Here is a 13,495-nt window from a genome sequence, read left to right as displayed (position 1 = left end):
TGAGGCGGGGGCCACAGACAGCAGGAGCGTGAATGGCTGACCCAGGTGGTCTCAGCATGGTTGCAGATGGATCTCTGTTCTCAGTGCTGTCTGAAACATTATAAAATGGGGAGGTAGTCTGGGACAGGCCACTGTGGGCTGAGGCCAGGGCCAAGACACCAGGCTGACTCCACAACTGAGCAGCCGCATGGAACCTACAGGATCTGTGGCATCCAGGCACTGGGCCCAGCGCTGGAGTCTGATAAAGTTATCAGGTGGCAAATATCAACTGCCCTGTGCCAGGACCTGGGAGGTGGCTGAGGAAGAGGGGGCAAGATCACTGCTTCTCTGGAATTTATAGAGTTCAGGAAGGCAGGCAAGTGATGAAAACATAAGGCACCGTAAACACAGCTTTGACATGTGCCCTGAAAGACGAGAGAGGGAGCAAGATGGAAGGTAAGCGATGAAAACATAAGGCACCATAAACACAGCTTTGACATGTGCCCTGAAAGACGAGAGAGGGAGCAAGATGGAAGGTAAGCCATGCTCACAGAGACCTGTCAGGGTCCCAGAGAGGTGATATTCAGATCTGATCCCTCGAGGGAGGTCGGTCAGGTTCAGGCGGGGGATGTGGTGCATGGTATGGAATACCCCAGCCTCTGCGGTCAAGGTCCCTGCAACCTACAGCCCTCAAGTCAAATCCAGCTCTCCTACAAATAAAGTTTTGTTGGCACATAGGCATACCCATTCATTGAGTACCATCTATGGCGGCCTTTGCTCTACAAGGGAGGGCTGAGCAGTAGCAGCGGAGACCTCCTGGTGCCCCAAGAGCTAGACATACACTATCTGGCCCTTTACAGAAAAAGTTGCGCTCATTTTAGACATAGAGCGAGTGAGAAATGGCAGCCTGACCTGTGCCTGTGACAGAATCCTTTTCCCATGGGGCATCCCTCAATGCCCAGACCCGCCTTACCTCCCAGAGGCCCCTGGTTAGGCTCACTGTCTATAGCATCCACCCCTGCAAAGAGCTTGGTGGAAAGAGGACTTTGGCTTGGGCCCCTTCATCCGTTTGTTGTTCATCCACCAAGGGCTCCGCCCTCCACATCTGGAGCATCCCTGCTCATCCTGCTGATTGCTGAAGGGAAGCCCAAACACGCCCCATGTCCAACACATTGGGCTGCCCCACCTCCCCAAGTTGCCTTCTTTGGCCAGTGCAGAGAGGGACAGTGGGCCTAGGCCTCTGTTGGCCTCTGTGGTCTACAAGTCCTGGCTCTAAGCCCCACTGTCATGATTCACAGCTTTTATGAAACTGAATGTGATAGTCGTGCCCAACTCTGGAGTTCTCCAGGCTGGAATACTGGAGTGGGTAGCCTTTCCCTTCTCCAGGGGATCTTCCCAACCCAGGGATCGAACCCAGGTCTCCTGCATTGCAGGCAGATTCTTTACCAGCTGAGCTACCAGGGAAGCCCAAGAATACTGGAGTGGATAGCCTATCTCTTCTTCAGCAGATCTTCCTGACCCAGGAATCGAACCAGAGTCTCCTGCATTGCAGGCAGATTCTTTACCAGCTGAGCTACCAGGGAAGCCACAGCTTTTATGCTGGTGCTGAAATCTTTGTGTGCCCGCTCCTCCCTCTCCCCAGCACCAACTGTCCCGCCTCCTCTACTGGCCACCCATCCAGGCTGCCCCACTCCACACCCCAGAGAGACAGCTCAGGGACATAGAGCCACAGTTCTGAGATCACCACAGAGAAAAATATTCCCCAAGACAGACCCTAAAAGGCCCAGAGGCCAGGCTCAGAGAACCCTGCAGCTCTCAGCCGGGCTGGGGGACCATTGCCAGGGAGTGTTATTTATGGATTAGATTTCCAGAGCACTTTTGCTCCCTTAATGGAGAAAATAAGAATTACTTGCTGCCATAGGCAGTGCAAGGGGTGACACACGGCAGCCGGCAGAGGCGAGGCCAGGAGAGATGAGTGTCTGGGTGCCTGGCGTCTCTCTGGTGCAGCATCCATCCTGCTGGGCGATGGACAGATGGCTCTTTTCCCAGCAGCTTCCTGGGGGAGGGGCAGGGGCCCTTCCAGGCCAGGCCAGCCTCCCTCCCACTCTCGCAGGTAACCTCCACTGGTCCCAGAACACTTTCTGCTCTGTCGCCCCCATATTAGTTTCAAATCACCATTAACCGGTGGCTTAGAACACCAGACATGCATTCCTTGCCTATCCTGGAGGCCAGAAGCTTGAGACCAAGCTGTCACAAGGCTGTACTCTCTCCAGGGGAGAATGCTTCCTGTCTCTTCCAGCTTCTGGTGGCCCCAGGCATCGCTCCATCCTCTGTCTCTGTCTTCACACGCCATCTGTGTGACTGTGTCTTCCCTATGTCTCCAGTGTCCCTCAGCCTCTCTCTGGTACAGGGACACCAGTGATTGGATTTAGGGCCACCTGGATCATCCAGGACCTGCTTGTCATCCCAAAATCCTTGACTTAGTCACAGCTGCAGAGACGCTTTTCCCGAATAGGGTCATAGTCACAAGTTAGGGGAAGAAGAGCATGATCGTGTTTTGGGGGGAGCCCCCAGGCAAGCCACTCCAGGTTCCTCCTGTCACCGCAGCCCCAGTGACCCCCTCCTACATGATTGTGAACCCCATAAGCATAAAGACAGTCTGCCCCATCGGCAACCCCCATGTTCAGCCAGCCTAGAGCCTGACAGGCGGATGGGTCCTAAAGAGCTTAAGGAGGTTGGTGACCTACAAGGGCTAGTGGGATGGGGTATAATTAGGGGAGAGAGGGGACACAGTAGCTGGAGTGAAGAGGGGATGGCCCACTCTGAGTATACCTTCTGAAACAGCTCTGACTCTTACAGTCTTTATTTCACATGCCCCAAACAATAGCTAATTAAAATCATCCAGAATGTGGTGGGAACCCCAAAATGGAAAACGGTAACACGTGAACCCAACTGTGCTGTAAACGAAAAGGAGGGAGAGAGAAAGGAGCTGATCGAAGTAACTTTTGAAATGTATCTTGAGTGGCTACTGTTAGGCTAGAAACAAAAATACCTATACGCCAATTCTGGTCTCCAGTAGAAACCCTTGTTTTCCCAAGTAAGCCAAGCTGTAGCTCCCTTCTAGTGAAATTCGCTCAGTTGTGTCTGACTCTGCAATCCCATGGACTATACAGTCTATGGAATTTTCCAGGCCAGAATACTGGAGTGGGTAGCTGTTCCCCCCCTCCAGGGGAGCTTCCCAACCCAAAGATCAAACCCAGGTCTCCCACACTGCAGGCGGGTTCTTTACCAGCTGAGCCGCCAGGGAAGCCCAAGAATACTGGAGTGGGTAGCCTATCCTTCTCAGCGTATCTTCCCAACCCAGGAACCAAACGAGGGTCTCCTGCATTGCAGGCGATTCTTTACCAGCTGAGCTACCAGGGAAGACCTATATGAATCCTGGGGCTGGACAAATAAGTCAATAAATTGTAGATGATGAGAGCCGGGTTCCTCTCAGTCAGAGAAAGAAAGAAGTAAGTCAAGAAGGCGGGAAGGTAGAACAAACCATGTGCTAGGCTGGAACCAGAAGTCCCAGTATTAATTCATGGTCCTCGATATATAGAGAAAGATTAGATAGATATAGTAAGATAGTACAGGTACACATGGAAGTAAATACAGATGTCTGTATGCCTGGAGAGTCTGACTCTTGCAGCAATGAGCATCCCTGGCACCTGCAATTTGGTTTCTAAGTACCATTCTCCGATAAAAGGAGTAAGAGCTTCTTGGAGAAATCATTAACTTTATGCTGCATGGAGCAGGGGAAACGCAAGGTAAATCTGGAGCATCTTGTGTTGCCAGAAAGTAAGGAGATATATGTGTGTGTATGTATATATTTGTATACACAAACAGCCCAAACCAAAGCCACCCCCAATAACCAACACTAGAAGAATTTGAATAATAAAAATGATAGTATTAGGTTGTAATGTAAGAGAGTGAAATATCCAAACTGCTATAAATAATTGAATTACTACATAAATGGACTGAGGGAGAAGGGACAGCTCTTCCTTACAGATGAATCCTGATTCATTAATGTAGGGGTGAAAGTTTACATTCAAACTGTCTACATTCAGTCACTCTGAATGTGAACTCTGACAGAGGGCCACTGCTGTCTGGTTCCATTTCAGGAGCTTAGGGTACACAGGGGAAGAAAATAGGCCAAAAAAACCAAAACATTTCTGTCCATGGTAGTTCACAGTGTCTCAGGGGAGGCAGGCAGGATGAATAACCAAACTATGGAACAGATTAGAAGGCTGTAGATACTACATGGCAAAAAAGGGAGGAGAGATGAGGGCAGAGAGTTGATACTGTCTTATTATATAGGATGTTCAGAGTCTCATCGAGAAGGTGACCTTTGAGCAAAGACCTGAAGGAAGTTAGGGAACAAATCAGGTGTACACTTAGAAAAGAGCTCCTGGTGGCTCCTTGTGTCTGAAGCAGAGTGAGCAAGGAGAAGAGAGGGTGGAAGGGAGGGCAGGGAGGGGATGGGGCAGATCCTGTAGGACCTTGTGGGCCCAGGGGGAGGACTCGGGCTTTTACCCTGAGGAGGTGGGAGCCTGGAGGGCTGTGGGCAGAGGAGGACCAGGGCCTGACTCAGGTGTTCACGGGCACACCCTCATGGCTGTGGTGGGGAGGACAGACAGTATGTGACCCGGACAGCAGCCTGGAACCCCAGTGGAGGCAACCGAGCTTGTCCAGATGGGTGATGTTGGGGGCTGGACCAGGTGGAATCAGTGACCATTCTCTGGGTTGAGCAGTGTAGAGGTCCCTACAGACCCTGAAAGGGGACAGCTAGGGTAGAGCAGGGGCATGAATCCCGAGTTAGAGAAAGGTCCACATTTTTACACAGAATTGCCCTGTTCTCTGGTAAAAAGTAATATTCCTTAGTACAGATAGACTGTAATTTGTTTAATCAATTTATGGGCCTGGAGGTTATTTCCAGTTTTTCCCAGCTATGAACCATGCTACAGCAGGGCAGTTTTCCTGGTACTCATGTGTGCAGTTTCCTCTAGAGTAAATTCCTAAGAATGGGGGTGGGGTGGGAAGGATTGCTGGGTGGAAGCTTCTGTCATTTTACTTGTAATTCCTGCAGCCACGTGACCCCCAAACTCCTTGTGCACCCTGAGGTGTGATGGAAGAAGTTGCCTCTTCCCCAGAGTTTCTAGGGTAAATGCTCCCACCTAACCTGTGATTCCCACCTACTGGATTGGTGAAAAGCTACATCTGATCATGACCTTAACATTTATTTCTCTTATAAAGAGTCAGGTTGAGCATTCTATGATGATTAAAAGCTTTTTGTCAGGACAGTCTTGAAACAAAGTATTTAAAACCCGGGTCAACCATTTCCTGCCAGCAAGAGGGTTGCTTTGATGTTTGATGTTTCACAATGCTGTGTCCATCCAGCTCCAGGTCACTGGCAGAGCTGTGGATGGCGCCACACCCAGGCTTGTGTGTGTACATACTGAGTCCCTTCAGTCATGCCTGACTCTCTGCAACCTGCGGACTGTAGCCCGTCAGGCTCCTCTGTCCATGGGATTCTCCAGGCAAGAATACTGGAGCGGGTTGCCATTTCCTCCTCCAGGGCATCTTTCAGACCCAGGGATCTAACCTAGTGGTGGGCGGGTTCTTCTAGGAAGCCCTGCACCTAGGCTTACCCTTCTCTTTTTTGATTCTGTGAAATTAGAAACAGCAAGCTCATAAATAACTGTAGAGCAAGTGGCTGGTGGCGGGACATCAGCTCAGACTAGGACTGGGAAAATGCAGGCATCTCTTGCCAAAAACCCTTGACCATCACTGTGGGCTGGAAAACTGGTCCTTGCCACTTGGGGAAGGACCACACATTCCACACCCCAACTCTGGTTGTGTTAATGCTGCAAAGAATCCCACATTTGTGTCTGCTGAAACATTTGGACATAGTTTTAAAATACACCCCCGTGATGAATCATCCATCTTGTTCTCCAGCAGGAAAAGAATCATCACTGAAGGCTCAGACCTCTGGTAATGGAGCCATATGTGCAACAGCTCCATGTTCTTAAGAAACCCCAATTTGTCCTCAGAGTTAGGAACTCTGGAGAAGTTTTTATTTCCTCATGAAAGGGACGGTCAAGGCTGGTGCTGCTCTTTTTCCTATTCCTCTTACCTCTTCCTGCCATGTAGGATGTGGACATGATGGCCGGAGCCATGGCAGCCACTTTACTATCACAGGAGAGAAGCTGAGATATCTTTTACATCATTTCTTTCATTTCACTCATGTATTGGGTTGGTAGTGTCTGCTTGTTTCCAGGATGTAAATACTCTTATCATGGCTGATTTCAAACCATCAGCATGAGGTCACTAAATGCAGAAGTGGAAAAAGAAGCACAGTAGCCCACCATTATATAATGTTTCCATCAAACAGATATTAATACAATAAATATTGTAGAATACCTCAAGAGTATAGAGAATAGAAAAATGTTAGTAAACAGAAGTAGCAAGTGATAAGCTTTGAATATTTATTGCTTTGGTTTTAATATAATTTCATTGGAAGTTTATATAATTTTATTTTTCATAATAGCTGTGTTTAACAACCAGTTCACAACAATAATTGCATTATTTTGCTCAGGTTTGAGAGTGGGATAAAAACATTTGGTAGAAGCCAGCGTATTTTGTTTGAAAAGTACATCATGTTCTGTGATATTTTTTTGCAGCTCAGATTGCTAGGGGCCCCACATCATCTTTCAAAAGTATTTCCTAATCATTAGCTCACCAGGAACAGGGCTCAAGTGACCAGAGAGCTGATAAATACCAATTGATCGCTGTATTTTTCATTCACACTCCTTCCAGTGGTCGTGAGAATTCCTCACGCTCACAACTTTGACTAGTTCTGGAACATTGAGATTCTTTTTTTCCTATTTGGGCTGATCTGTAGCTCTCACTCATGCCTACAGCATATTTCTAGGTATTTACCTTGTATTAGCATGGCTTTTACACTTTAATGAATCACTTCCAAGCCACTGATCCAATTTTTATAAAACTTTTTGTGAATGTATAGCACACAAACAGAGAAGTATATTTCCCACATAAAATGAGGATAGTATGGCTGTGCCTCTTTGAACTGCATTTCTCAATTAGCCTTACTCTGTGGACATTTTTCATATCATTAAATATACTTGGTCTACATTTTAACACCCATCTAATATTTTTTGACTGAACTGTAATTTACAGTCCATAAATATATCTTGAGTCACGTGTTTAAAAGTTTGGCAAACACATCCTCGTGAAAACCACCAAGCAAAACGTGATATGGAGCATCTCCTTCCCTCCACAGTATTTCTTCATCTCCCTCCAAACTCCGAACCATTATTCTGTTTTCCATTCCTCTAGATAAGTGTAAACTGTTCTAGAACTTTCTGCAGATGAATCCCGAGGAACGTACCATCTGTATTTGGCTTCCTTCCCTCAGCACAATGCACTCGAGACTCCCTTGTTGGGTGTTTCAGCCCGGAGTTCCTTTTCCACAGCTGTATAGTATTCCGTGGCATGGCTGGGCCACAGTTTGTTTTGTGTGCTCACCAGTCAATGGACATTTGTGATTGCAGGTGAAACCAGGTGAAGTCATTCATGCCCTCAGCCACTTGTGGGTATTTCATGAAGCTTTTAATCTCAGCTTTTCACTGCTTCTTCCTGAATCTTCTCCAGCTGGGGTTTCCAGCATGGAGCTCTTCCAACGAAGGTTGCACTTATTCACTTGTATCTAAGTGTCGAGCAAATGACGGACAATGCATGGGTGGGTCAGGGCAGTTCAAGGCCACCAGGTTGAGTGATGGGCGAGTGGGAGGTGGCCTCAGGGAGGAGCTTGGCCTTTGTTCACTTTGCTCGGAGATAACTGGGGTCTCTGGGAGGATTCTGAGTGGGGAATTGGCCCAGAGCAGGAGTCAGGAGACCCTGTGAATCCCCTAAAAGGGGCACAAGGATAGAACTAGGTGGAGCCAATGGGCCAGCCCTGCATCCCCTGGAGAAGGGCTGAGCACAGCCCTCGAACCCCTGGCTCTGCTGGATTCAATGCACTGACACCAGGGCCATGGCCATCTGATCATAGAATCTGTTCAGAACAGCTGCCTGGTGACAAGTATAATAAAGCGTATTAATGAGGCCATTATTACTCCCTAATTAAAAGCTAATAAGGAAGAGTTAATTGCCTTTAAAAGATGAAGCAAGACCAGGCTGGGATTTATCTCTGTTTGCTTTTGCTTGCCTGGATAGGCTGATATTTGTGAACTAATTAATTGAATCAAATCTTACAGAAAACTAATAATCTCCTCATGCCATTTGGGCTGTTGAATTTAAAGGTGTTTGCTGCATGCCTGGGTGTTTCCATTGTAAGATCCTGGGTCCTCTGTTCCTTGCAAAGGGCATGGTTGGCGAGGTGATGGGGTGGGGGGTAGGGGAAGCGGGTGGTGGGGTGGTGGTTGGGCAGCCATTTGCCCTCTTAATTCTGGTTCCCGCTTTGCTGCTCAGGGCCAAATCTGGTCCACAGTCAAATCTCAGATCTATTTCCATAAGGTGCATGCTCAGTTACTTCAGTTGTGTCTGACTCTGCGATCCTTTGGACTGTAGCCCACCAGGCTCCTCAGTCCATGGGATTCTCCAGGCAAGAATTCTGGAGTGGGTTGCCATTTTCCTCCTGCAGGGGATCTTCCTGACCCAGGGATTGAACCCAAGTCCAATCCTGCATTGCAGGGGGATTCTTTACCCGCTGAACCACCGGGGAAGCCCATTTCCATAACAATAATTGTTATTGTTACCTTTTTCTTTTGAAATAGCTGAAGACACAAGAAGTTTTACCAAAAAATAGCACAGAGAAGTCCCCCATCCCCTTCACCCAAGCTCCCCTATAATCCTATTTTACACAGTCATTCTACCTTATCCAAACCAAATTGGCATCATACAGTTAACTCAGGCACAAGCCTTATTCTGATTTCACTGTCTTCCTTTTAGAGTTTATGTGGGGATATGTCACATATCAGCAAGTTCAGCCATTTAAATTGTACAGTTGAGTGGCTTTTATTGTATTTACAAGGTTGTGCAACCGTTGCTCTAATTCCAGAACATTCTCATCACCCCAGAAAGAAATGCCATCCCCCCCAAAAAAGAAACCCTATCCCCACGAGCAGTCGCTGCCACCCCCTCCCCGCCCCTGACCACCAGGACTCTGTGTCTGTGGACCTGCCTGCTCTGCACGTTTCCCGTCAGCGGAGTCTCACCCTGGGCGTCCCTCTGTGTCTGTCTCTCTCACTGAGGACCGTGTCCTCAGGGTCTGTCCACGTGGTAGCGAGTGTCAGGACTTCTCTCGTTTTTCTGGACAAGATTGTGAGCGGATGTGTGTTTTCAGTTCTCTTGGTCTGTCTTCATTTTTAAAATTTTGTTTACTTTCTATCTCTGGCTGTGCTGGGTCTTTGTTGTTATGCAGGCTCTTCTCTAGTTGCAGGGAACAGGGGCTACGCTGTAGTTGAGGTGCGCAGGCTGCTCATTGCGGTGGCTTCTCCCATTGATGAACAGGGGCTCTACGGTGCTCTGGCTTCAGTAATTGTGGCTCCCTGACTCTAGAGTACAGGCTCGGTAGCTGTGGTGCACGGGCTTAGTTGCTCTGCAGCACGTGGAATATTCCCGGATCAGGGATCCAACCTGTGTCTCCTGCATTGGCAGGCGGAGTCCTTACCACTGAGCCATCAGGGAAGCTCTGTATTCATTTTTTCTTAATTTTTTTTTTTGGCCACAACACACGGCATGCAGGATCTTCGTTCCCTAGCCAGGGATCAAACCCTTGCTGCCGGCATTGGAAACCCAGAGTCTTAACCACTGGACCACCAGGGAACTCCTGTATTCATTTTTAATGTAGGTTGTTTTTTTAAAAATACTGACTGACTGATCTGGCTGTGTTGGGTCGGGTCTTGCGACACTTGGGCTCTCTAGTTGGGGATGTGGGCTTAGTTGCTCCACGGCACGTGGGATCTTCCCAAACAAGGGACTGAACCAGTGTCTCCTGCATTCCAAGGCCAGTTCTTAACCACTGGATCACCAGGGAAGTCCAGTGGGTTTGTTTGTTTTTTTAATTGCACACATCAAATGCAAATCTGCCACTGAAAACCAGAAATGAAGCTTAATCTTTCTCTACCTCCTTCCTCTTTGCTCAGCCCAGACCCTCCTCTCTGGAGTAAGACCCCATTGCATTTGGGGACACCTCCAGCATACCATTCTCTGTGTGTTGACATATGTCCACGTGTCTGCAGGGAGATACATTCACTATCTAGCGACTGTTTTCACAAAGATGAAATCTCACCTCTAATGAAGTTTGGCTGTGTTCCTTGTTTGTTTTTCTAGAAAATCTGCATGGAATTACCTGCATTTATTTTTCCCTTTTGCTCTTACAAATCAAGTTAGAACTTAACTACAAAGTGATGCTCCAACCTTCAGAGTACAGCTTGACAGTTTTGCGTAGAGACATGCTGCCCAAAAAAGTAGAATGCATGCATGCGTGCTCAGTCGTGTCCTACTCTTTGTGACCCCGTGGACTGTAGCCCTCCAGGCTCCTCTGTCCCTGGGATTCTCCAGGCAAGAATACAGGGGTGGGTTGCCATTTCTTTCTCCAGGGGATTTTCCCCACCCAGAGATCAAACCCACATCTCTTGCATCTCCTGAATTAGCAGGCGGGTTCTTTACCAGCTGAGCCACTGGGGGAGCCCCCAAAATAGAATGGGGGTTAGCAAGCCCTGACCCACAGGCCAGGTCTGACTCCCTGCCTATCTTTGTATGGCTTATGGGCTAAGAATGTTTTTATATTTTCAAGTGAATTTTTTAAAGCCAAGAGTACTAACTCCCCTGGTAGTCCAGTGGCTAAGGCTTCAGCTTCCAATGCATGGGGTGTGAGTTCAGTCTCTGATCAGGGATCTCACGTTCTTTGCGACCAAAACATAAAAACAGAAGCAATATTGCAACAAATTCAATAAAAACTTGAGAATTGGTCCACATCAAAAAAAAAAAAAAAACTTTAAAAACCAAAAGAAGACTAATATCTCACCACACATAACAACTGTATAAAATTCCCATTTCTGTACCATGGATAAAGTTTTATTGGGACATAGCCATGCCCATTCATTTGCATATTTCCTGTGGCTGCCCTAGACATTTCTGAGAAGTTGTCCCTCTGGTGCGTCAAGCCTCAAGTATTTATTTTCTGGCTCTTTACAAAAAGAAATGTTTGCTGACCCCTGCCCTATAAAGGCCTGATGGGCAGGCCTCCTTCATGCTCTGAGCTCAGAGAGGTCAAGAGCTGAGCCCAGGATCAGACAGCTAATGTTCTCTTCCTTGGCTCATGTTTGATAATAGGCAACAGATATGTAACCATGTCCCCCTGTGTCCTTCCTGTGCTGGTTGGAACTGGAGCCCCAGCTGGGGGCAGATTGAGCTAGAATCAGACATCTGTAGTCCTCTGGGGTCAGAGCTTGGGGAGGCCAGAGCAGCCTGGAGTGGGGACCCCAGAAAGCTGCTTGGGGAGTCGCTGATGGAGCCAGGCTTTGGAGGACAGGAGTTCTTTGGGGAGAGGGGAGGAAAGATAGAGACCCCACCATGTCAGGTGGGGTGAGGCGATCAGAGCTTGAAGCAACCAGAGATGCAAGCATATCTCAAACCCCTTGTCGAGAGGATTCAGCACAACCAAGAGCAACAGGGATCCATCTAAATCACAAAGCTGGCAGTGCCCCTACATCACTCCATAATCTTCCATGGTTCCCATTGCTTCCGGGATAAAGTCCAAATTATCATGACTGTGGCTTACAAGGGCCTTCGGCGTCTGGTCCCGCCTGACCTTCCCACTACCCCTGCCCCGACTCTGTTTTCAATCTGTTTCCATTAAAATCATTATTGACAGATAAGGACTTATTGTTGACATTCTGTTCTTTGTTTTCTAGTTCTTAAAAAAATTTTTTTTAATCTTTTGGCCGTGATGCACAGTATGTGGGATCTTAGTTCCCTAAGATCTGATCGAACCCATGCTCCCTGCCTTGACATGTGGATTCTCATCCCCCAGATCCCCAGGGAAGCCCTCTAACTCTTTATTTAGGTCTGACTTTGATCCCTGCTGCCTTTTGTGTGTTTTAATGCCTTGATATGAATGTGCTTTGATTTCTGTATCCGGATCTTTTGCAGTATTACTACAGGTTTTTTCCCTTTTCATTATCACAAGGCGTACATAAAACATCTTCAAATTGTAACACCTGTTCTTAAACTGCTACTAGCTGAAACTGGATAGCATTCCTAAGTTCACACCTTTACTTCTCCTCTCATTCACCTTTCAAGTTACAGTTTAGATATTTTTATATTGTATATCCAATAACAGATGATTATAGTTGTGGTTTTTTCGCTCCCTTTGCTTTTTAACCTTTAAATTCGAGTTGTATGTGAATTACACACTGCTTCACTGTGTCACAGACTCTCTGACCATGTATTAACCATTCCCAGTGAGGCTCATGCCACCTTCTTATGTTTTAATAATGTTAATTAGAGTCCTTTTGCAGCCAGTTAAAGAACTCCTTGTAACATTTCGTGTAAGGCAGGTGGCCTGGTGATAACTCCATCAGCTGTTGTGCATTTGGGGCAATCTGTCTCTCCATTTCTGAAAGACAGCTTTGCCAGATACAGAATTCTTGGTTGACAATTTCTTTTTCTTCCAGTATTTTGAATCTATCATCCTATTCTCTCCTGACTTGAAAAGGTTTTGTTGAAATATCCTCTTATAGTGTTAGAGGGGCTCCTTTTTAAGTATGTGCAGGGGCTACTGGCTTTGTTTTGCAGACCATCAACTCCTCCTGCCAGACCCTGGCCTCCAGCCTTGCTGAGCTACACAGTCCCACAGCTGTTACCACTCAGGCTTTCTGGTCCACTGGGCCCCAGAGCTCCTCTCGAAAATGGGCGGGACTGTGAATTAGCATCCCAGCTTGAGCAGGAGGGGGCCAGACTCGGTTCCAAGGCCCCAGCAGGGCTCCTCTTTTTGAGGGCCTCCGTTAGGCAGATCTACCCCTCCGAGTTCCCTGGTCAGATTGTCAGTATCCTGGCTTTGCAGATGAGTAAAGCTGCTGGCTGAGATGACAATTCCTAGGATGCTGAAGGTAGGAACTCAGTCTGCCGGGATCCCAGGGCTGGTTATTGCAAGGTCCTCTCCACTCTGCCATCTTGGTCCTGTTCCTAGTGGTCAAGCTCCCGAGATCTTCCTGCACTTCCCATAGGGTGAGACCAAAGTGGGGGTTCCCAGGAATGGACCCATAACCCTGGGGAATCTAAATGTCCACCCTGGGCTCTCTCTCCCCACTGGGGGAACCAGAGGTTCGGAGGGAGCCACCTCGGCGAGTGTTGCACCAGCTGGGGGAGGGGCCGTGTGGTCAGTACGTCAACCCTCCCATGCAGCCTGTCTTGGTCTTTGTGGCACAAGGGAGGCTTGGCCTTAAAC

This window comes from Budorcas taxicolor, chromosome 7 (genome assembly GCF_023091745.1).
Source record: "Budorcas taxicolor isolate Tak-1 chromosome 7, Takin1.1, whole genome shotgun sequence".
NCBI classification, from domain to species: Eukaryota; Metazoa; Chordata; class Mammalia; order Artiodactyla; family Bovidae; genus Budorcas; species Budorcas taxicolor.
Note: the sequence above shows the minus strand (reverse complement) of the source record.